This window comes from Neopelma chrysocephalum, unplaced genomic scaffold (assembly GCF_003984885.1).
Source record: "Neopelma chrysocephalum unplaced genomic scaffold, ASM398488v2 Primary Assembly neopelma1_23, whole genome shotgun sequence".
NCBI classification, from domain to species: Eukaryota; Metazoa; Chordata; class Aves; order Passeriformes; family Pipridae; genus Neopelma; species Neopelma chrysocephalum.
In genome coordinates, this window is record NW_020897691.1 from 6,538,431 (window position 1) to 6,563,994 (window position 25,564).

At 44.3% G+C, this 25,564-nt stretch overlaps 1 long non-coding RNA gene across 2 annotated transcripts; it reads left to right on the plus strand.

The window, feature by feature from the left end:
- The first annotated feature begins 17,245 nt into the window (after positions 1–17,245).
- Positions 17,246–22,987, plus strand: LOC113967610. Of its 2 annotated transcripts, none has more exons than XR_003534235.1 (3): positions 17,246–17,615; positions 19,540–19,661; positions 22,903–22,987. It is a non-coding gene; the product is annotated as an uncharacterized LOC113967610 (long non-coding RNA). The 2 variants fall into 2 exon arrangements; XR_003534233.1 differs by lacking the exon at positions 22,903–22,987 and adding an exon at positions 20,483–20,680.
- The last annotated feature ends 2,577 nt before the right edge of the window (positions 22,988–25,564 follow it).

The window sequence follows — 25,564 nt, forward strand, 5'->3', positions numbered from 1 at the left end:
CACCTAACACTCAAAGTAATATCTCCTGCTCCATCTGTAGCAATTAGGAGGCAAGATGTGTTCATACAGTTTTCAGGGCAGTTTCAAAGCTGCTGAAATGGACCCCACACCGACAAGGCATATCTCTCACCACCCTGTAGTCCACCATGCAAACAGTGACAGGCATTTGCAGGGCTCTGCTGGGTGGCTCTGCCTAGAAGGGCAGACAAATTTTGTGGGGAGATGGTAAAAGAAATGGGTTGGATGATCTGGAAGAGGGGAGGCTTCCTTTGTAAGGCAAAATGGCTACAGGTGCAGAGGTGCTGTGCGCTTGTGACTTAAGGACCAGTATACATAATTATTTATAATTTATTGTCCATCTGTCAAATTAAAATGCCTTTTTTTGAAGTTGCACATCACAGAAGAATAAGAGTGAAACCGCAGACATCTCTGTAAAATGTTTTTGGTCCATCATTCTATGAAGCCTATTGAAGCAGAAAGCACATTTGCATTACAAGGGATTCAGTGTATTTGTGTATCAGTGCAGTGTCTCAAACCTGAGCAACCTTCCTTTCTAATGATGGTCAAGTAAAAACCCTGGTCCAAGTTCATCTATGATGTGACTCCTGTTACTTCAGAGGAGTTCCAGACAGAATAAAGGCACTTCACTAATCTCTTCTTCCAGGCAGCACTCTCCCCTTTCAATGCAGCCTGTTGTGTCAACTCAGTTAGCTAGAGAGAGGACACCAGCAAAGAGTCCCCAAGGATCTAGTTCTTCTTGTCCCCCTTGAGGTCCACATCAGGTTTGTAATGAGTCATCTGAATTAAGATAGCGTAAAAACTTGGAGTGAAATAAGATCACGGCATTTCTGCTCATCATGCCTACCTCCAGTATGTTCATTTGGAGGCTTGAGCATGTTCATCTGCCGTCCCAGTATTCAAAACCCAAAAAAATGCATCGACTTCAGCCCAGTTGTTTCTAAAGAAAAAGTTTTCAAGGGATCAGCCATTTTCCAAACCTTTATGTGACCCCTCCAAAGGTCTGGATCAATCTAAGATGAGGATTTGTAATATGGGTTTGTTTTTTTGCTTTCACATTCATTCTCTAAGGTCACATAGCATAGGCAAGACTGCCCTGACCTGCCTGCTCTTGTTTTGCTGATGGGATCTTGCCTCTTTCCCCTTAAGAAGTGCTTCCTCCTCCCCTGCCTCCTGCAGCACAGACCCCAGTGAAAAGCCCTCCCTACAAGGGGAGGACAAAAGTACAAGCATCTGCATTGATGCCACCAAGTGAGTGAGCAATTAAAGTGCTCCTCTGCGGAAAAGAGCTGCTGCAGACGGTTGCTGACTGCGGACCCGGTTTCTGACAGCAGCAGCTGACGCACAATGCTCCCATTCAGCTGCTGGCAGGTTCTTGGTGCTCCCAGGATGTGCTGGCTTTTGGCTTAATTCAGTATGTAAAGGATAAACCACATAGAGGCCTTGCTTCCTGCACTCACCCCAACTGGGAAGTGCAGCACTGGGGGAGTCTGAGCAGCCTTTGCCATGTTTTCAGCTCCAGGCTTTTTAGGAGAATATTTCACTGGCCATAGTTTGTGACCTTTCCATGAAGTCTTGAGTCTCTTTCCTATTGGTTTTATAAGATTTCCTTATTCTCATTTTCATCCTTTGCTCATTGCTGGGTGGTTCCCACTGCCTGCAGATCCTACCCCTGAGCAGTGCAAACCCCTCCCTTCTTGTGATATCAGTGCTGCTGATCCTCAGTGGTATCCGAGTATCACTGCCAGAACTGTATGGCATGGTGGGCAGCAGGAAGGGCATCAGGAACAGTCTCTCTCTGCCGCTTCACACCATGATGTGGCCTGGAGGTTGGGAACTTCATTTGAATTTAATCAGGTGTGATTTTTGTTTGGTAGATAAGGGGTAGAAAGACAGGTCAGACAGTGAAAGTGAGGGATTATGGTTTAGGAAGGCATAACATGTGACTCAGAGGGAGAGGATAGTTTGGAGGCAGACAGAATAGAAAGCAGGATAGTGATTGCTAAATGCTTCTTCTTGCACCCTCCAAAATTTTTTGAGCCAGTTTGATCAGGAATTCACCAAGAAAATAACTTCTTTTTTCTGTTCTTAATTTGCATTTTGATTGACCTCAGCAAGGAAAACCATCTACACTGTACACTGTAGGCAAATCTTTGGCAGGCTCGGAGCAGAAGGGACATACATAAGGTCCAGCTTAAGCTGTGTGACATTGTGAGTATGGTACTTGGCCAAGCCAGCACATGCTGCACCTCAACAGGGCTTGTGTAGCGCATGCAATGCCATGTCCACTCCATGCAAGAAAATGCCACCCCTGTGCTCTCTGTCTCCACTGCGAAAGAAACTTTTGCCAGTATGGGAGTCAACCTGCAGCTGATGAAGCTGCTCAAAGCAGGGCCAGTGAGACCAGGTTGCCTACTGTTGAAGTCCGAAAATTCAGACACCAGAAAAAGAAACTGCTGGGTTTAAACAGAAGCTATGGGCTACAAAAGCTGGGAAAAACCCTCTTCGTTGACCTCATTTCTGTGGAATTTTCCTGCCTTCTCCAGCAGGATGCAAAGAGACTTTTTGCATGATGTTTTCACATGTCCTATTGTCGCTCTCTGTACCCTGTGTATTCTGTAAACTTGAATGTCTTTCCCCCATGGAAATCCCCAAAGATAAGTAGGTTTTCCCATATGATGTAAGTGTTAAGACCCCAAAATTTGTTAACTTGGGTTTTCCCCTTTACCTCCTCTCTGTAAAGCCTCCAGTTGTAATAGACCAACCACCCAATGAATATGTAAGCCCCTTGTTGAATATGTAGACCCTAAACCCTTTAAATATCAACTTGTAAGTCCAATAAAGCATTCCAGTTTCTTACCTCCACTGAGATTGCTTAGTTTATTGACTCGCCACTGCCTACTGCAATGTCCAACTGAATTTTGAATATGTGCAAAAATGGAGATTGCTCATCCACCCTAGCAGCCCACTCTTGTGCTTGGCCACAAGTTTAGTGAAGCAGTTTCTCCTAATATCCATTGACTCATAGAACAATTCAGGTCAGGATGACTAATATTATCTTATGACAGGAGGACATCTTTTCTTTCCTTGATGTGCATGACCTCGTACTTGCAGCAAATTTGGGTTAACAATTGTACAAGCTTAAGAGGAAAAGTGTGGCTCTCAGTATGTGATGCAGGACTGCCTGAAAAATGCAGGTAAAAGTGGTTCCAAGGGGAATAAAAACCATACTCCAAAAGCTCTTGAAAGGCCAAGTAGTTCAAGCTTGGCTCAAGAAGTTTGAAATCTCATCAGTGAATGAGTCTTAGTTTATGGGTTTAGACAGAAAGCAAATGTGGAGAGTTCTGGCTAAAAACATGTTTGGGATTAAATGGCTTATAGGACTTAAAAATAGCTGTATCATTTAAATTAGTCTGGGAGTCTTTTGGTGGTCCTGCATAGTGAAAGCTACCAGAAACAACTACTATATTTTTCATAGAGGATTATATGGGATTCAGTTCTGCCTATGAGAAGAACCTCTTCATGTCAGTCAGCTGTGTAGGAGAAAATAGCTCTCCAAGGAAAGATGTGTGCCTGCCCTTGGGTTTCAGCTGGGTTTGGATTTTGTTGCTCTGATGTTGTCACCTCAAGTCCTGCCGTTTGGTGGCTGTGGGGAGCCCTGGTAATTTGGAGGGGCAGCTGAGACGGGGCAGCTGAGGGGCAGCTCCAGGAGCAACATTGTCAAGCGATAATTTTACCTGGAGCAACACTGTCAAGAGAGAGTTGCAACTCCCTGCAGTGTTATTGGTGACGGATATAAGCTATGGTGAAAGGGAAGAGGGTTGCACTATTTAGAGAGGCAGAAGATGAACTGGGCTGAACCCCGTGGTCAGGCCCAGCCCAGGACCTGAGTACCATGTGACACTCCAGCAGTGCCCCAGCAAGGGCAGGTGGGACTTGGTCAAGTGACTCCTCACAGTGCTTGAGAGCTGACAGCTCCACATCAGACACTCCAGCCCAGTGGGTCCCAGGTAAAGGTGTGGTTCAGGCTTTGCAACCACCATCTTCTACCGTGTGATCATGATTGTGGTTTGGATTGATCCTCTCACCATTTAACCAGGAGCTGAAGAAACACTGGTTCCCAGAGCTGAGGACAAGCCCGTATCAGAAGATGCTCTGCTTTTTTTGAAGGGCGAAGATTTCTGTGTTTTCTTGTTCAGTGAAAAAGCCTGCAGGTCTGGAAATTCATTCCCTACAACCTCTGCCAACCATGCCAAAAAACTAGTATTTCAGCAGTTAAATCAGATCCTACCCCATCCTGCCCTGACCAAGAAAGCGAGAAGTCGGGATATGCTGCTGTAAAGCCCCCTCCACCAGCATACTCAGAGCAGCTTCTCCAAGGCTGCTGCTGGTCTTTTTTTCTGCTGAGCCTCATTACCGAGACACTGCTTAGTGGTACAGGTCACCCTGGCTCTCTGCGCTGCACTGTTGCACAATTCATGTGTAAATGTCAAGTTTTAGCAGATCCCAGCCTCGGCCCTTGTGCCACAAGAAAGCAGGAGCAAGCAGGAGGGTGAGGGGCGGAGGGCAGGGAGCAGGCTGCTGCGGGACAGTGGGGAGGGAACAATAGCTGCTACATATGGGACAGGTCAATGGGCTGCCATATGCCGGCTCCCTCAGCGCTTCGCTGCTTAATCCCTACTTTCAATATCATTGTCAGTGCTGGATGCTCACCGCCTCTGCAGAAAGGCAGTTTATACTCTGCCTCTTAATGTGTTCTTGTTTTTAAGTCTAAAAGTGCTTCTGCTTTGTTGTACCCTTATTAAGATGGAGGACAGATTAACAGGGCAAGGTTAGTGCTCTGACAGCCCCACGAATGAGTCCACAGCCAGCCTGGGAAAACCATGAAATTCATCTTTTAGCAAAAGGCTTCAGTCATGAAGTTTAGTTTGTGGCATTCACCCTGCAAATCAGCAGGGCTGTTGGGCAGGAGTACAGAAAGGGCTTTGTTCATGCTTTCTTGGCTTGATTTATATGATGAAGGGGTTCTAGCGCCGCATAATATTTCATCTGTGTGTGAGGTTGTGGTACCGGTGGAGCATGAAATTCCCCAATGATCAACCACTCCACTCGGCTGCTCCTTATTCTGCATCGGTCCCCAGCAGCACACAGTGCCTGGCACGCCCCAGCTGGCAAAGTAGGCAGGGGGTACTTGCTTGATGGCCCCTCATTCTTCATTCAGTGTGACACAGGCGAGCATATGTCTTTCTAATTATAAATGAGCAGTGAGGGTTAATAGCTCTCCTTCAGACAGCAGGCTGTGTTTGCAGCAGGATTTCAAGGCACCTAGGTGAAGGGGGGCCCTGAGGGGAGCAACTTCATCCCAGGGGGCATCCTGATGCTAAACCACTCAGGATGGGGATATCCTGAATAGGATGGCCTGCCTGGCAGCAGCTGCGCAGAACAATGGACTTGCCATGACATCAACAGAGGGAACCCGGCTGAGGAGGGCTGGGAGCCCAGACATAGCACTAGTGGAAGGCCACACTGTGGAAGGCCACACTGGACTGGGCAGTTGAAGCTGCTGTGGGGGTATTTGTTGCTCCAGCACAACACTTGCGTTGGCAGAGCTGGAGGATTTCCCTAGCATCATGGCTGGCACAGCAGAGCAGTGGGATGCTCCTGGATTTCCCCTGCTGATTGATCCCAGAATGTTCCTGCAGCCATCCCTGCTGCTCTTGTCACCACCATGCCCTGCAGCAGGGCAAGGAGGGTTCCTACTCCTGCTCCTCCTGACAGGTCCAATCCCTCCCCACAGCACCATGCTCCCCTGCAAGGTCTCCCATGACCTCTCTGGCTACCCTTCCATCTTCTCCAGCGCAAGGTGCTACAGTCCTGCATTGCTCCAGCATTCCCAGCTACTTTCTACAGACAACTGTGCTGTGGACATCTTGGGAGGAGTTTTGTTATCCCTGGTTTTGGCTCCAGAGCTGAGGAATAAAAATGGTGCTTCTTGTTCATCTTCTTGCCTTCTGTGAAGAAAGGTAGACAGTGATGGGAATCTAATGCAATTAAACTATCCAAACCTTAAACTCTGAAGACCATCTTGGGAATACAGCTGAGGTTACTGGTTCATATATCCCCACTGGAGATGCTTATATTGGTGGTTCTGAAAAATGCTTTATCAGGTGAGATTGCTCCTCAGGGAGGTATAACAAAAAGGCAGAAAAACTGGCAACCCTTTTCTGAAAGTGCGACTCCAAACAAGAGGTCTGTCGTAGATTAATTAGTAGGTCATGGCTGGGAATCTGATGAGCTGCTGCTTAAAATTACAGCCTGCCTCTCTGCTTACAGCACAGCCAAGCAACACTTTTCAAAAAAATGAGTGTGCCTGGGTGTCTTAAATTATCAAGTAGATTTTATATCAGAGAATGAGGCTCCACTATAACCCTGAATGGGTATTTCATTTCAAACAAGAGCAAACCACCCATATAGCCACAGATTCTCCTAAACTTAGTAGTGATGGTCTGCAGCCAGATACTGCAGTTGTCAGAACCTGAGGCACTCAGAGTTGACCAGGGAGAGAGAGAAAGAGATTTGAACTGCAGGCTTGAAATGGGTTTTGAGCTGAAATGCTGCTTTAGTCCGCCTCTGATCCTTAGTAATCCTTAATATCTGCTTTTTCTCCCTTAACATAAAAATTGATGTCACTGGTTAATGGAGCAATGAACCTGTGAACAGGAAGTCCCAGTATTACATGTATAAATGCCTAACATCATGCTGTGCTTGACAATAAAATTATATAAGCAAAGCTCGAATGGATTGTGGTAACATCAGATGCCCTGGACAACCTGACTCGTTTGATTTTTCTTGCTCTTTTGTTCCAAATGTTGTTAAACAACAAAAACTTTAACCACAGAAAATCTCATTAAAGATCACTGTCATTCTCTCTTCCTTCTGTTGGTTTGCTGTCTGTATCACTACAGCTGCTGCCCCATGACTGTAAGCTGAAAATGCTCCCCCATCACACAGAACTTGCACACTGCATTTGAAATGACAGAAGACAGTGAAACACCCACAATGCCATCATTAGAGGAATTGCAGGACTCCTGTTGTTTACCCACAGCAATGGTACAGTCACATATCTAAAACATTGCCATTTGATGTCTTCATTATGATCCTCAGAGCTCATACCTCCCTCAAGAGAGCTGCTCTTAGATAGTTCTTTCCCAGCAGGACTTTTTATGTGCCATTATGAGCTAAGGCACAAGAAAGGCAGCTCCACAGCCAAGCACTAGAGGCAATGGGGATGCTTGTACCACTGCTAGGGTGAGTTCCTCCATTCCTGGGTAAAATTTCCCAGGAGCCATGGAGGTTGTGCCAGGGATGGGGGGGCACCAGGCTCTTAGCCCAGGGGCTTGCACAGGCTGCACACTCCCCTCTCTGTGCTGAAGGGTTTCAGCAGTGCTGCGAGGGTCACAGGGAAGGGATTTTTCTTTTACTGTTGCCTTCTAAGCTATGCAACTCGTGCTTGGTTGAAGTCCAGAAAAAAAAGTTTAATAAAATCCATTCCACTTTTGTTTTTTTCTTTTCTTTTCATGCAAAACAAGCGCCTGTGTGCTCAAACTATGAGGTCTGGCAGAGATGCCACGGGGAGAGGAAGATTACCACTTGTCAGGACAGGACCTATTATAGTTTAAGTGCCGAGTGGATGTTGCTGTAGGAACCTTCCTATCAGTTTCTTAAGCTTGTATGATAAAAATCTCTGGCTGACCTAGGAATCAACATAGAGAATTTGTTAAGCAGTCAGGGCAATGTCATATATATTCTGGTGATTATCTTCTGTGAATGAAAACTGTTATTAAAGGGCTATGGAAAGTGTGAATAGTGCACAGCAGCCATAGCAGCGGTCTTTTAAACATTTAATTGAAACCTTACGTGTCTGCTTATTCTGATCCTTATTATTTATTAAAATAAAAAATAATCCAGGTGTTTAAGGGACTGAGGAGTCACTGCGGGGTGATGTAAAAGAAGAGTGTAAGGCTTATTGTATTCTTTCAGGTGGAAAAGACAAGCTCAGAGAGGTTGAGTGACTGATTAGGACTAGTCTGCCCTCTATGAGCTTAATCCATCTGGTAGTGTCACTGGCAAAACTCATCTCTGCCCACCAGCTAGAGAAATATTTTGACTGATTTTGTTAAATTTTAGCCTCAAATAATGTGAGATGGAAGGCAAAAGGATGCTTTTAGCCTTGAAAATTACATCTGTACTTAAATAGCCAGAGGTTTCTTGTTTTGTAATCAGAAATCTTATTTTATTAGTAAAATGAAGACTGTCAATTATCTTCCCCTATTTTAGCTCCCAGATAAATTCTTCTATTCATATCTCTTCTTTCTCTATCCCTAATTGGCTGCTGTCTTAATTTTTTACTACTTTGTTTTCTTTTTTTCTCTTGAGTTTATTTAATTTACAAATAAACTTATTATAAAGAAACCTTACATGATCCTATTTTTAGCACCATTAGGAAAAAACTCCAAACCATACGAAAAATATATGCTGCAAGCAATCAGAATCAACATCTTTCAACAGAAACTGTCTTCTCCTTTTGTGTTTGTAGAGCTGGCTATCTAAATTCATGGGTCACTCTGTGGAAGAGCAGGATAACACAGATGGCTCTTTCTGAAGAGATCTGAATTTCAGTGCACAGCTGGCAAATTGGAAATTTCTGCCTCTGGGGTGAGTTTGTGAAGCACCAGGTGGGTGTGCAAAGGTGGAAGGGAGAGAACATTGCAGCTGCCCACCTGGTGCCATAGCAGGTACCTGTTGGGGGGCTGGCTTCAGCCTTTCGCAGGTGTCTTCACAGTCAGCACCATTTTCAGTGGTGGGTGGAAAGGAATATTCTCTTTGTCTATCTGTGGACAGCATAAGTGAGAAAAGCTACAGAATCATTTCTTTAATTTATGCCTGGTTAATTCACCCCACATCAAGAGGTTAGCCCAAATGAGAACTCCATAAACCATTATTCTTTTCTGATAGATGCACAAGGAGCTGTGGGTAAATCATCTAAAAATACTAGCAACCTGATGCCAGATCCTGGGAAAGATTGCTCCTGAAAACAAAACCTACACAGCTCTTCTTTGGTCTCATCTTACATGCTTGCATTCATTGTTCTGCATGATGGTAGATTCATTTTCCAGGAAAAAAATCAGCAAATCAGTGGTTTTGCATCCAAAGCCTGTAAAATGAGCAGTATGCCTTTGTAACAGAGTAAGTCTAGCTCGTATTTTTCTTGAGAACTTTCAAGCAAAAATTCTTCTTTGTTATTTTGGTTTGAACCTGAAATTGCAAATGACAAGTAAGAAAGTCACTACTGATATGACCCACTTTCAAAGTAAGGGAAATTTCCATGAGAAGCACTGGAAATGAAGACAAGCAAGTCTTGAAGAGCATTACAGACCTCAGAGCAAGGGTAAAATGATAACAAATTCAGATAATATTAATTTTTCTCTATTAATTTACTATGACAGAGAATACCTTCATGAACTGAATGAAATGTCTCAAAATAAAAGTGAAATAAAAGTAAATTAAAATATTCCCTCTTTGTGAAGATTTTCACAGAAATCATTATTTTTAAAAAAAATTAGGAAACAAAATATCACTACCTAAAACACGACTTCAGACAATTTTTGTATTTTTCAAATAGGAAATATTACTAATCAAAGGACAACCAAAAAGCAGTACTAAACTTGTCCATTTTTAAATGAATGATATTATTTTCTTTTTCAGTGAACCTTAATTCATTTTGAAGGTGGAACAATGAAGCAACTTCCCCAGTTACATTTCTGGGTGATTGGAATGACAAAATCAGCCGTCAGTAGTAATGCCCAGGCTCAGGCACTTTATTTCATGCCTTTTTTGTATGAGATGGCTGCAGCCGCATTAATCCGTGCTGTTCTATTAGCTGGGAAATCAGGAGGTATTATTCGCAGGTTTTCTCATGCTCCCAGCTGGAGGGTGGTTCCACATGCACATGGCAAGGTGCCAGCTTGTTGTCAGTGAGGCCTATTAGATCATTATCCAGCATCATGGCGTATCATAGAGCCATGCAGTGCTCCTAAAGTGACAAAATCCTGGTTCCCTGGTGAATTTTAGAGAAATGTTTATAGTGGCACTTGTTAAACGTCTATTAATGGTCCTACTAAAATTGCTCTATTTTGTGGAAAGTATACTGTATTCAGATATTTAAGCTCTTCCTGGGCAGAAGGGAGGGGGGTGAGAAAAGCCTGAATGTTTGTAATTATTGATTTCTTTATTTTGAAACAGAATGCTTTAGATTTTTTTTTCCCCTAAAAGAAGTGGGCACAGGAAAAGACACAAGGATTAGTCTTTAGTATTTGCTTTAGGTTCTTTTAAAAGTCCAGGTTTGGAGAGCATTTCCATGCCCTGTAAACGAATGTATTTATTTATATAAAATCACAATAAAGAATCACAAATTACTAGGAAGACAAGCCTTACTCAGATTTTGCTCAAGCAGAGGAATTGGTAGCTGCAGAAGTTGTGGTGGAAGGAGTGAAATGAGGTGGTTTTGGGTTTTTTTCTCTCCTGTCAGCTCCAAGTTATTAAAGGATTTTCATACTCCAGTACTTGTGTCTTTCTTACCACTAACTAAAATACTTAAGTATTTTATTTTGGGACTCTAGTCTTGCCAACAATAAAGCAGATGATTAACATAACAGTTCAGTAATTCCATGACTTTTCACTGAATCCTCCCTAATTTTTCAGCATCCTTCCTGTTTCACAGGCCCCAGGAGTGGGCACAGTGCTCCGGCAGTTGCTGTAGCAGTGATTTTCTCTTGCTTGGTAGTTCCTTGATCTGCAACCCAGGGCAGCACCGATGCAGTGTGACGCTCAGATCTGCCTTTCTGTTGACTGCATGGCTGGACATCCTCCTGCTTTCTTGAAGTTTTGGAAAAGACTCTATCCCTCCCCACACCTGCACTCTCCAACCCTTGTCTAAAACCCATGTCTTGTTTGCTGGATTTCCATTCCCAGGGAAGCAAATCTCCCTGGATCACCAGTACACCTACTTTAATACTTATTACTATCTTTGGATTATCTACAGGCTTTGCCAATAGTGTATCTTCCAACTCATTCAAAGAAATATTAAATAAGCTCTCTGCCATTGTTTGCAAGGAAACTTGTCAGAAGCACACCACTTTATAATGCTGTGCATGGCTGCACTTCCCTTTTTCATTCCAAGATCTCTCATTGGACCCTTCAGTCAGTCAGTGTCACATTGATAGTCTTCACTGCTCACATTTCTTAACCAAAATATTGTATTTTATTAAGTAGGAGGCTGCACAGGTACTGAAGTGTATGGCTGTAAATTAAGCTGGTACCTCTACCACTTACATCAGCAATTCCATTGAAAAAACTTATGTGATTGGTTTAGCAAACTTCTTTACCTTAATTCATAAAAATCATAGGAAATGTTGGCAGGAGATCATGTAATTCATGATATTGCTTGAAGAAAGACTTCACCAATGCCAGGTCAGTCAGGTGTGGCTTTGTCACCAAGCCCTGAAGACCTCCGAGGACGGCGGTTCAGCATCATCTCTGGGCACCTACTCCAGGGCTGCCCTACCCCTTCTCCAATGAAGAGTTTTTCTTAATGTTCAACCCTAGCCCTCCCAGGTCACATTCTGTGTCCACTGCCCCTTGCTGTGTGATCTGGCAGCACTACCTTTGTAACCATCCTTTAATAGGTAGCTATTACATGAGCCTCCATACCACATTAAGCAAGCCTGGCCCCCCAGGCTCCCCTTGATGTTCCCTCAGCCCTGACCATCTCCATGTCCCTCCACTGGACTTTCCCCACTTTCTTCACACCCCTGTTGAACTGGGAGACCCCAAACAGAATGCAGTATTCGAGACCTGACCTCACCAGTCCTGGGTACAAGGGAATAACAACCCTTCTTAGTTGACTGCCCACATACCTCTGAACACAGCCCAGAGCAACAAGAGCTCACTCTCATTTCTTGTATTTAAGTGGGTTGGCATCCACTGCAACCCTCAGGTCCCTTTCATCAGGGCTGCTACTAAATTGCCCTGTTCAGACCCCTTCCCTGCCATACCTGAGGATATTTCTAACACCAACATCAGGATGACTTTTCCAGCTGTTGCCTCACCCTTGTTTTTCTGTTACTAGATAAGAACAATGGAGACAGGAGGCTTACTCTGCAGAAGGATCCAGCTTTCACAAGCTGCCTCTTTATCAAGATCATGCACCTCAGTGGGGATTCCCACCCAAAGATCACATGCCTGCAGCAGTGCAGGGTTGCTGCTGTCCCTTGTTTGCCATTACTGTACTTGCCTGTTTGAGGGTGGCCATCTGGAATTTCCCTACTCAGAAAGTACTCTGGGTGTAGGTCTAATTTGTGGCCAACTCAGACCTTTTGGACTCTTTTTTTACCAGTTTGAGAGCATCAACAGGGCTGACTGGACACCGATGTAGCCTCTCTTCAGTGCCTGCTTGGTGGCACAGTTTTATTGGGCTTTTACTTGAGCCTAAATCTTCCCTTGATTCTCCTCTGGCAGATGCAGCCCTTCAGTGCTGAATCCTAAAAGAGAGTTAAGTTCCATTGGAGCTAGCCAGTGCTGGACCTGGGCCCTAGGAAGGATCCTCACTGCTCCAGCTCATCTTTAGAGCATTTATTTACAACTGCATCATGAACAATTGAAAATACAGGCTGCTGGCAGAGAAAAAAGCAGGGCATTAGTCTGAGCAGTGTAAGCTGTGAGGCAGCAGCTCTAGCTATACAGATACCCATTTGCAAAATGAGCCCCTAAGCCCAGGAGAAACAGAGACCAAACAGATTATTGTTATTATCCTTGTTACCTCACCCTCTGTCTGTGAGGACGGCTATATTTTATTCATTGAAAACACAGACAATTATGTTTCTGGTCTTGCCTCTTTGAGTGCCTCCTACCCTGCTTCTCTGAGCAGTGGCTCTTTCTAGGATCTGGCATGCCAGCTGGGCCTGCCAGGGTGGGAGCAACTCCTCTTCTTCCCTGTTGTAGGTTTTTTCAGCCAGTTCCTCTGCACTGCTGTGTCCCATCCATTGAGGAGAACAGTCAGACAAACTGAGATTGTCAGCTTGGGGGAGTCTTTTATTGTCCCAACCTACTAAGAAGGAGAGCCAGGCCCCAGAGATGGGGATGGCTATGGGGGTTTTACCGTCTGGAGGCATCAGATTTGGATTTACCCTCCACCAACCCAAATCTGGAGAAACTCCATTGCTATCTGAAAGGCTCTGCAGGAATAATGCTCCTGGCAAGCTGGCAGCCCTTCAGGACTGTACAGTTCACTGAACAGACCACAGCAGGTTGCACCGAAATCTGCACCAGACATTAAACCTAAACCAGGACCAAGCACAGCAAACCTCTAGGGCGGGTAAGATAAACATCCTTTGCACTTGGGACTGTGAGATCCTAACGCATTTGGCTTCAGTCAGGTATGATCAGCGTTGTTACTCACAACAGCGAGAGCCAGGGTACACAGTTTGCTGACCCTTCTTCTTTCAGCTGGATCTATGACCTGTTGAAATTCAGGGAATCTTCTCCTGTCTCTCAACAGGCTTTGCAGCTGATCCTGTGTGTTGCATTCTGCCAACTTGGCAGCAACAGACTTTAACCCAGATGAAGGTCTGTGGAAAGCAGATTCCAAAACCCATGGTGGCATCCCTGTATGAAAGCAGTCTGAGCATCTCAGAAGAGGAAAAACCTGTGCCGGTTGTGACTCTACTGTCACTTAGCCTGGGAACAGTGAATTATGAACAGCACTTTGAGCTCTGGACAACTGCATTCAAGAAACATAACATCAAAATTTGAGCCCTGGCAGCAGGGTGGGGGGAAGATCTACAACAGTGATGGAACGTAACAGCAATAGGAGCCCATCAGAGCAATAGGGTGTGGGATTTTGGAGCATTAGTTGTGGCTTTTCTGGAGCCATGGCAAGTAGAGTGAAGGGTCCATAATCACAACTTGTAGATATAAACGTACAGCAGCACCCTGCTCTTGCCTAAAGAAGAGGGGTCATCATGGCATTGCTTGTTGGTTTGATGGGCTCAGTGTGTCACTTGCCAGTTATTTCTTTCCTCCTGGAAACAAATTTGATCTGTACCACCTTTGTTGTCCTTGAAATGTTAAGTAGTTTGTGTCCAACAGAGCTGAGCTCTTAACTTCAGAGGATTCCACTTGGCTTGCTGCCCAGCCTGGTGAATCCCCAGAGAAGATATTTAAAGGCTGCCTGAAAGAAAACAGCTTTAATGACACAATAAATAAGTACACCCACCTCACGAGGAAATGGCACTGCTCTTGGAAAGGTGACATCCATACGGAGTTCATCAGCTGGATTATTTTCAGGGATGACCTCTTCAGGCTTCTACCAATTGCTGACGGTTTAAAAACACTTGAGGTATTGAATGTTTTCTTTTAATTTCTCTCCTCCCAATTTAAGGATGTGGTGACTGATGTGAAAGGAAAAAAAACAAAGGCAAAAAGGAAAGGAAGAAAAGAAAAACAACAAGAAAAAAGAGTGCATAAAAGGTAATAGCAAGATTTTTCATGTAGTCAAGATCAACTTTAAGCAAGTCCCAAGTAGCTGGAAAGAAGCACTCTAAAATGTGAAATCCGCAAGCAACAGGTGCTGGGTCTCCAGCACCATTTTTTCTGTCTATCTCTCCACCAGGCTGGTGGACCAGTGTGGGAGAAGAGACTCGCCTGATAACAAGGCTTTCTAGCCCTGGTGTCAGGGAGGCTAAGGAAGAAAAGTGGACTTTGCTGGTTACAGCTGATGTGATCTGTGTCTTCTCTTTCCCTCAGTTCCTTCCTAAATGTTTAAAGGAAAGAGTTATTCCTTTTCAATGTTGCCACCAGCCACAGAAAGGGATGTTCAAGGTAAACATCCTCAGCCGCAGGAACCAACAGTGGAGCACTCAAACTGACAGCCTGTCTTTCATGGTTGCTGGGTACTGAGCACATTGCCTTTAACACACACTACTACCTGGACCCAAATTTTCCCCAGGTTTTGTAATAAACTCAGATTTAACATTTTTACTTATGTCACTTTTATAGCTTCAGCTGAGATATGAAGTTGAAGAACCAGACTCACTGCAGTGATGTAGAACCCTAGTCACCTAGATTTTGAATCTATGCCATGGGAACATAGATGCCTGAATCGCTTCTGCAAGTGGAATAATGGGCCTCAGGTAGTGCACGTCTGCAACCCTTTACCTGGAAAGAGGAGTGCTGGAGCAATACAGCCTTCCACACTGTCCGTGGAAGCCCAGCCACACTCACGTTAAAGCACAGGTAAGGTCTAACTAGCCTCAGACAGGAATTTTATACACCCATTCCAGCTGTATGCCAATTCCTGCAAGTGTATACAAATACCCTGGAGTACATTTTTGCATAATGCTCTGACTTTTTTAGATAGCAGCTGCTCCTTTTTATTATTTATAGAGACAAGCTCTGTTCTTGAGTGTTGTGGATTGGTTTTGCCTCTTACAAGCTTGCCAAATGCTTCCCATTCCAGGAGCCTGATTTGAGGTATTTATCAGTTTTTCCAATACTTCACCTTTTGGGTTGAAAGTTTACATTCCTGGGGGTTGCCCCAGACTGAATTTTTGGTGAAATAGGCTAACCATATCTGAGAATGCTGGAGACTAATGGCTCCGTTGACAAAAGCTGACGGCATATACTTCAACAAGTCCAAGTGCTCTTCTGGTTTGGAGCAAGGACTTAAAACACTCAAAAAATGAGGAAGCAAAGAAGCAACTACCTGCAAAACATATTGGTGGCATCATGTGTTTAACAACCTTGAGGTGCTGAGCAGGAAGAACTCCATTACCCAAGGCAGCACTCAGTCACTCAGAACCACAAGCTCTCTTCTCTTTGCTAGATCTCCTCCTGCTTCCATCCTTGTGAACATCCAACATGTTAAGTAACCTGGGAAAAAAAAACACTGGCAAAGGAATTGCAAATGCTGAGTGTCATGCAAGCACTACTGTTTGCATAAGTTGGAAGACTGTTTTATTTGGAACAAAGCCAACATAAGCCCTTCTTTCTTAGTCTTCACTCTCATCCTCACCCTTGTACCACACCTCCAGGCTTGGCACAGAAGTGATCTGGGCTAGAAATAATCATTAGCTCCTGCTGAGGTATTTTCCATCCACCAGGTCCTCCACCCTGTTGGCCATCCAGCACTGTGCTCCCACCATTTCAGGGCACATGGAAGGGACACAGGCTGATATCTCCAATACATTCGACCAGCCTTGCATGACCACTCTGCCATGGGAGCCTGCAGTGCCGCTCTGTGTTTGACTCCCTGTGGGAGCAGCAGAGAGTTACTGACGACACCCAAAAAATGTACCCCTGGGTTCTCCCACTTGCAACAAACAGGCTGCACAGAAAACACAGCAGCTGCTGAGGGAAGGTTTTGCTCTTTCTGTATTAACGTACAGAGGCAATATAAACTCTATTGTTTGCTAACTTTTGAGTACTTGGCTTTTCAACTTTAATATTGTGTCTGAGTATAATTATAGTTTGGGTGTTAATTCTGTGAAAGTCTCACTCTGAGCACTGTTTAGACATTTAAAAAGACAGTTCAAAGAGGTTGGAGGACAAACTGAGAACACAGACAGAGAACAAAAGGCATAGGCTGCATGAGGCAGACTACAGAGTATATCCGCTAGGGGTTGTGCACCCAGGACTAGGACCTATGTCCTTGCTCAGTTCAGGCTGTCTTGCTCAGAGCAGGGACTCACAAAGCCTCTGTGGAGACCCTGTTTGACTACCCCAACTCTTGTGGCAGGGAGTTTTTCCCCACTTGTTTGGGACTATCCCTTCACCCCGGCAGTCCCCCACAACTCAAGAGAGGCAAAGAAGACTGTCAGAAATCCAGGCTAGAAACCCAGGCATCCTTCCACCCCTTGCTTCATAAAGGAGCCGCCTGTGCACAACACTGACTTCTGCACTTTGTAGAACAATCGTGCTAAGTTTAGTGAAATGAGGCCATGATAGGCCAGAGAAAAGCTCACAGCTGGATCCCCAACTTCACTGTGATCAGTGTCTGCAGGACCTGGCAGTGCAAACACCACTGGCTGCTCTTTCCACATTGGATTTGCTGTCTTGCTCCATGTTGTTTGCTGCAGAGCTGTGAGGAACTCTGAAAGTGGTATGCCTGTTTTTGTTGGCTTCCTTCAGCTAAGGGTGCTCCCACTGACTTGTCCACACAGGTTTTTTCTGCTCTGGTTTTCTTGTGGAAAAGAAAATACAAGACTGTATTTGAATGTTTGTTTTGAGAACAAACACAAAGAGTTATGCAGGCTTTGCAGGCAGAGCTGACGGAACAGGTAGGTCCTGTGATGAAAGCCTGTGGGTCACAGTGGCATTCCCTGAAGAACGCCACAGAACAGGCTTTTGTTTGGCCCAGAAAAAAACTCAGCACATCACTGTTCCAGATCAGTGCCCCCATCAGGACAAAGGCCTCGACACGAAGAGGACTGAGAGCCTGGGATGCTACCTACTGCAGCAGCTATATTATTAACAAAGGCAATGTAAGGGAAAGCTGCACCTCCAGCTCACAGTGTGGATACCTTGGCATCAACAGAGCAAGGGATCTGCGGCTGAGGGCCCGTCTTACTGCGACCTGAGGGTCACTCTGTAAAAAGGTCCTTCCATACAGATCCACTCGCACAAGTCATCCTTCCACTTGGCTGCCTTCTTTCCCTGCTCACATGCTGTTATTACCATTAGAGAGCTGCCGTCTCAGGTGAATGTAAGTCATGAGGCACTTGAGTGAATCCGCAATCATTTTAGATTGATTAGAGACGGTCCTTTGGGGGCAGAGGGTTTGCAAGTAACACTATCTGCTAAGCACTCAGCTCCAGCTCAGCAGTGCGTAGTATACAGGCATGCACATGAACAAGAGACAGCTTTATTGATGGAAGCAGTGATGTTCAGGACATACATCCCTTGCTTCCTTCTTATTCCCAGCTGCTTTCTGTTGCTTCCTTTTTTTTCCTGTGCAAGAGCTAACAACTCATCTGAAGAATATAGCTTATCCCAACGGCTGTGTTAAAAGGCTGCCCTACCTCTTCTTATGTGAAGTTTGAATTTACAGCATCCTCCTTGGAAAGGAAAATAGGATTTTATGGCAAAGGAATCTTAAGAACACAAAAACTGATGCAATTTCAGGTTGGATTCACCCAGTTCAGCATGCCATTTCTACTGATGGGAAGTAGCAGGTACCTAGGAAAAGAAAAGAAACAAGACTAAGGAGAAGGATCCTCCCCTCAGACTGACTTTCTGGTTTCAAGCTTGAATCCATAGAATCTCAGAAAGCCTGGGTTGGGTCCCTGCTCTTGGGGGCCATCTGACCTACGTAAAGCAGGCCCTAGGTTGAGCTATCCAGGACCCTGTCAAATCCACTCATATTTCCGTCAAAGCAGAGTCCAGTTCTTCATGCTTCCCTAGCTGGCCCAAACTTCAAGCCTGCCCAGGGCCCTCTGTGTGTTCACTCTTCCTTCTGACCATCTCTACTGTTCTCTTTAACCACTGCTCACAGGCCATTCTTTCTCCAGTTCAGCTGATCTTTTTTGCTGAGCCTGCTTAAACCTTTGCCTTTGCAGCTTCCTCTGACAGTGAGTTCCACGGTTTAAACTAAATGTTGTGAAAAAGAAGGACCTCCTTTAGTTCAAATCCTGGTAACCCAATCTTTTAATCTGTGAATAATTTGACAACTCCTGTGTGCTAGGTTTTAACAACAGTTCTGACGCTGTCATGTAATTCAGCATAATTTATCAACTTAATATTACAGCCTAAAAACTGAAAATCTCCATAACTCAGCCTGTTAACTCAGTGAACCTGATGTCTACAAGGAAACCCCTGTATTTTCACCCTTGAAGCTCATACTCAATTGATTTGAGATTTCATATGCTTGCTGCCAGAATTCTGGTCTACAAGCAGTTAGAGGAGTGCAAACTAATACAAGAAAAAGCAAGGAGGATTAGGAGGGATGAAGAAAAGGGGCTATGCAGTCCAAATGCAGGCATGAAGAACATCCTCAATTTCACAAAGTCTTCAATGCAGGACAGAGAAAGAGCAGATCTCATTGGTTTTATAAGGAAGTAGATGAGACTATACATGTCATGGTTGCTGGGATCCTATTTCTAGCAATTCCTCTATGCTTATCTAGTGGGGTTTAGTTTTGATTTTGATCGTGCTTTTCCAGGGGTTGCTTACTGATAGGGGAATAGTAATGGCACATGAGTAAAACTGAAGCAAAGGAATTCACAAAGAGTCTATTGAATTATCAACTCTTTGATTGTTTTGCCAAGCCAGAGGTACTTGCTCACCATTTCTTTCCTCTGCTTTTCCTGCTTAACCAGCTCATCCTCAAGTAAATCATCAGATGGCTTATTCAAGACCTCAGCCTTAATGGCCGAGGTGACCCCTTGTGTTCTTCTTCTTCCTCCTCAGCATGTAAGAAAAGGCGTTTCCACAGGAGCATGGTGGGTAAGATCCTGCTCTCACTATTTGACATGAGTCACAGTACTGCTTTCTCCAGCGAAAGCAAGCCTGTGAAATTATCATCTTTGAAGGTGAGCACAGTTGAATACTGTACCTTTTCTTCAAACCAGCTTAGCTGGACATCTCTGTCTCACTGTATGACAATGAACTTCCATCCTGGCACATGATGACCTTTATTCATTCAGCCCTGAGCAAAGGCTGCAGCCTGGGCTTTTGCCAGAGCTCTGCCAGAGGGCTAAACAAAGATGTAAAAGGCAACACAAAGCCTGCTTTCACTGAGTTGTATGCTAGTTTTGATCCCCATTGTTGATGAATATCAAAAGAAGGGTGTGATTTTGCAAGGAAGGGGATCTGGTCATAAAAGCATAGCTGAGTGCTGTGTGTGGGATGAGAGTCTCAAAATGAAAAAGAGATTGAGATGTATAAATCCTATTGATTTCCAGAGGAGATATATGTCTAGCTCTTTTTATTTTTTAACCAAATTTCCTCCTTTGGAGGATATGAAATGTACATGGCATTTTCTCTTGAGCAGCAGAAAACTCAGGCTGCATATGAAATATACAAAGGAACAACTCCTTCTTAACTTTTCTTTTTTCTAGACAAGAGTTTCATCTCACTATGGATAGCAGTATTTTTACCTCATGTGGCCCTTTCTGCCTCATCCATCTGCCAAAGCCCTCCTGCGGGAAGCTTTGCAAGCATCACTCCACATCTCCCCGAGGCTCACAGTAATCAGCCTCTCACTGGGCTTCAGACAGATGCTTCAGCAGAAAGTGTGTCCGCTAAATCCCAGCTCACATCCCACGTATTTCCACGCGCTGCCTGACACTAGATTTGAGCATCAAAGCCAGCCTCTGTTCGTACAGATTCACAAAAATTGATACTTTTGCAGGTATGACTTCCATGGTATTGTAAACAGCAACAGACTCATAGGCAGTGTAAAAGCTCTGGAGAAAATCATTGATCCTATTAGCTGAGCTTCCTTATCTGAGTTTCTCAGAGACCACTAAGCACAGAAGACCCACACGGATCAACATGGAGGTTTGCTTTGGTCCTGTTTATTCTCAACACAGCACAGGCACTCTGAATGCTAAACCCCAAAATCACCTAGGTTTTACTCGAGTCGCTAAACAAACAGCACTGAAGGATGCATAGGATTTCTGCTAAACCAGAGTGTGAGGCCATCCTGTGAGATGACCTCTTTAATATCACACTGTATGGAGCTTCACACAGAGCCCCAGTACTGAGCTCAATAAACACGGTGTGATCACTCATCTCAGTGCAATAGCCAGGATTCCTGTGTTTCTCAGCCCTCTGTCCTCCTACTTTCCGGCATAATAGGACTTCATTACCAAAACCCCACAGATGGACCCCAGATGAGCAAGCACAACAGTGCGATTGTGAGGGGGAGTGATGACATTTCAGCATGCATATTGCATCCACACCAACCAGCATGGGTAGGAAGGGAAAAGTTAAATTAGCCACGTTGGGTGGAGGAGGAAAGCCACATCAGAGAAGCGGGGCCTTACCGCAGAAAGGAACTATTTGCCCAAGAAAAGAGTAGAGGCTCCACTGCTTGAGTTTTCTGAGAGGAAATTAGATGAGACGCATAGACAAATACATCTGAAGGGCTCCTGCCTGATTCCAAAGCAGCTAGAGTAGATGGTCTCTCTTTGTTCAGCAGTTGTTTTAAGAGTTTTACTGCTACTGTAGTTAAGCAGGTGAACATCTGTTGTCCATGTGACCCACTACAAAACTTCAACTGTCAGGAGCAGGACACACTGCGCTGTGATCAAGGAACAAAGTTTGCTTATTGTAAAGCCTGTAGACTTTCATTTGCATCTCTCCCTCCTGTTAACAAGCAGCTGAGCATGTGTTAAGAACAGGCTCACTCCAACCAAACAGCATGTGAGTGCCTGCCTGAACAACTGGCGTTTATTTTCGGACATATATGGGATAAATTATACTTTTTGTTATTATTAAGTAACTGCATTGAGTTCTCACTTAGGGGTGTGGATATGACACAGCTTTTGGTGGGTTTGTATGTAGTCCCAGTGACTGCCACTGATCTGCTGTCTGACTGTGGTCTAGGCACGTTTCTTCATTGCAATTTAGCTTTATGATCCCTAAAATGGCAATAACAATGTTCCATTTGCTTTGTAAAGAGCTCTGAGCACTGCTAGGAAAAAGCAAGCCATTATTATAGCTAAAGAACACTAATACAGAGTAGCACCGCATGTTTCGGCTCTCCTCTTCTGTAGTTAATCATTAGACATCAGCTGGGAGCTTCTCTACAGGATACAGGATTACTCTTTGAGGTGTAAACAATTAAAAAAACAGGGTATGATGTTGGTCAAGACAGTGTGAGCTAGAGGAACCATTCAAGGCTGACTTCCCTTCAACGGGAAGCAGTAATAGGTGATAATCAAAGGGTTAGTGTGATCCTATATAGTGATATTGATAACATGATGAAGCATGGCTCCACCACAGTACTATTAGCATTCAACATTTGTGTTGCAATAGTGCCAAAGACTCTTGACCCATATAGAGCTTGTTGTGCCAGGCATTGCACAAATTTGTAGCAAATGGCTACTATTTCCCCAAAGAGCATCCCATAGCAAAGAGGTCATGAATTGGTGAGACGAAAAAAACAAAGAGCAGAATGGGGACAGAGGATACAAGGAGCAGGGTGTGTGCAGTTCCCAGCATGCCCTGAAAGGAAACATGGCCTGGAAGAGAAAGCATCCTGCACGGCTCAAAGGGAGGCTGGAATGTCATGTCACCACTAGATAAAGGCTGGTGGCAGCTTCTGATCTGTAACAACTTAGTGCTGAGTGCTGGATCACTGAGGACTGAAGCACACAACGGAAAATAAAATTCCCTCACTGCTTCCAATCAACAAGCAGCTTCAGTCAATTTCCTGAAAACAGTCCTGTCTAGTTAAAAGCATAAATCTGTGCACGTGAAGCAATCTTGGCTCTAGTAGAATGCAGCCTAGCAAGGACTCCTTCTCCCGCCCACCAGGGCTTGCTAGGAATGCTGGTGGGCAGCATCTGCCCTTGTCCATGAGACCTGGGTGAGGTCTGTTCACTGATGGCTCCTGAAGTTCTATTCCCTGGAGCTGGTTCCTGGTTGAGTCCCATGCAGAACCATCCCTCTTTCCATGTGGTTTTCAGACAGATGCCAAAAGCTGAGGCAAAAGCTCATAACATGCCAATTACCCTGGCCTCAAAACCGCAAATGATTGTATACAGCTGTTGGCAAATGAAACCTTGTTCCAAACATTTAATAACTAATTGAATAAACTTGTAGAGCCCGGCTCTGAGTTTGCCTGTTCTCCTGCCCTTGTGCCATTGTTCCAGCCCACTGCCAGACCGTGTGTTCCAGCAAGAGAGATAGGAGGCTTACCTCATGGCTTTCCATCATTCATTAAAAAAAAATAAAAAAAGGAGAGTCTGCCACAGCCTAAGTTTCAGATCTGTGAGTTTTCTGTTGGAGCATTAAGAGGGTTAAATTTAAAGCCCATTTCCTCTGTTTTCCCTGCACCAGAATTCAGTTGATGGACAAATAAACCGATTCATAGTGGCTTTTGGTTCTCCAGCAAAGATGTAACAAGTGCTTAATTTAGATGTGGTGAATGGTAATTATGTTTGATGGGAAAAGTGGGCATTTTTTCCTTTCTTTGTCAAATGTCTTGGATAAATTGTTTTTGTGACCTTATCTAGAACACAAAGGTCTAGTCACCACTTAAAATTATAAGGTAATTCATGAAATACACTGCTGGATCAGACAAAGAGACCAAACGTGACCTTGCCAATAATAACTTACACCACAGAGAAGGTCAAAAAAGGTTACCATTGTCTTTTTTAGAAAATAACAATATCCTAAATTAAAGGTACAGTGTTTAATTTTAAAGAACCCAGAAATTATATGGTTTACTTCTAAAAAAACAGTACCGTTCTGAAACATATGTAATGTTTCAAAGGTTATGAGAAACAGATGCCAGTACCCCATCCTTTTTGAATGACATCTGAAGTTATATGCAATTTTCTCCAAATTGCCTTTTAACATCTGATTGCCTCAAACCCAACTCACTGAGTTGCGTTGTTCGATATGCAAAGGAGAAGCCTACAGTTGCAATCAGCATCTCCCAGGGAGGGAAATATTTCTGATCCAGCAAATCATTTTGACCCATAAGTAGCAAACTCTTACTGCTGCAGAGAGATGTTGCTCTCTTCAAAATCTGTGCAAAGTCTGCTTTACATTGCTAGAGTTACTAAAATAATTTAAAAGGATTTTGCTGGCTTAGGGGAGAAAAAGGGTTGTGTTAAGTTTCCTGAAGGGAATTTATTTCTTCAGTGCTAGCCTGACCTTTCTGGTCCACAAAGTCAGTATTCTGACAGAAAGTAGTTCAGATTATAATCCAAATAACAGATCCCAAGAGACGCTTCTACTCTTTAGTGAAGACATCAAGAGAAAAAAAAAGTACTGCATTTTATCACCATCTAAACTCACTTTCTGCTTCTCCAGTGGAATTGTTGCCTAACAGACAGCTCTGTTAATACTCTGTATAACTCTCCGTTGAAAAAACATGAAAGACTTTGTACTCAATGCAAAAATGTACAATTCAAATAGTCATGCTGATTCTTGGACTAATTGAAAAGAATTCATCATCCACACTGAAATAGAGGAAAAATGCCATACTTCAGTTCCTTCACATGCAGGATGCTGCAATTTTCTGGGAGTTGCTTGGGTGTAGCAAGTGTCAGGATTTTTTCCTGCTGGGCTTCTGCTCTAATTCTAATGTGAGAAATTCATCCAAAACCCCGCTCAGTGAGGCTTGATGTGCAGTGTATCAAGCTCCTGAAACCATAAATCTCTCAGTAAACTGTAACTCATTTGTTCCCCCATTTCCCCCTCGCCTGGGTGCCCAGGACACAGCGGAGTGGGGTTCACTTGGTCACACAGCCCTGCCGTGGCTCCTAACATCAGGGCGTGCTGCACCCTGAAGGGGGCTATTGTGAGTGCCAGGAGGCAACTGGAGCTGCACAAAAGCCCAAACTTACATGATCAGCTCAGGATGGAGACCAGTTGAGAGCCACAAATGTCCTCAGCCCACCACCCCTGGGACAGCCAGTGCTGCCAACCACAGGAGCCATGCAGGAGCACGAAGGGAAGGCAGGCTTCCCCTTGTCAGCACAGGGATGTGTGCAGGTGGCAGGTCAGACTGGCTACAGAGGGATGTCTGCTAGGACAGGTGCGAGAGGAGCCTGTGTTTGTATGTAGGTGAGGAGATGGGCCTGAATATAACAGCAACAGCTGGGTTAAACTCAGTTTCGGAATGAAAAGAAATTAATTCTTGAACTCCTGTTCGGGGCAGGCAAAAAACCCTATGGTTCTTAACACCTCAGTTGCTCCAGTCATTTTAGTGGGAGTATTCATATGTTAAAGAAATGCTCATCTTTAAGAACTTAGCCTGAATTAAAGGTTTAACTTAGTGCTGTTGAGAAGGGACAACATGGAGCTCTACTGCTTAGGTAACTGCATAGAGCTGGGTGGAGATGTTGTACCTTCGAAGGGCAACAAGAATGGTCTGGAAAGGGTTCTTCATCCTGAAAAACTCCAAAGATCTCATAGGGAGTAAAATAGGGGATGTGGGCAAAAGCAGAAGGTGGGATGCAAAAGAAGAGGAGGAGAGGAAACAAAAAAGAGCACAACTTTGGAAGTGAGGAGTGAAAAGATGATGGAAAGTTTGAAAGGGAAGACTGGAGAAACACTTTGCAGTCCTCCCTTCTGGGGGTTACAGTCAGTGATGTGGGCTTTTTATAAGCCTATGTTAGTATAACTTTCTTTTTTCCTTTTGTTTTTTTCCCCTTTTAAGATCTATACCATGTTTGTGTTTTCCCTCCTCCTCTCCCTTGCCATGGCTTTTCAAATCTAATTACCAGAGGTTCACTATATTCATTAGCTTCAT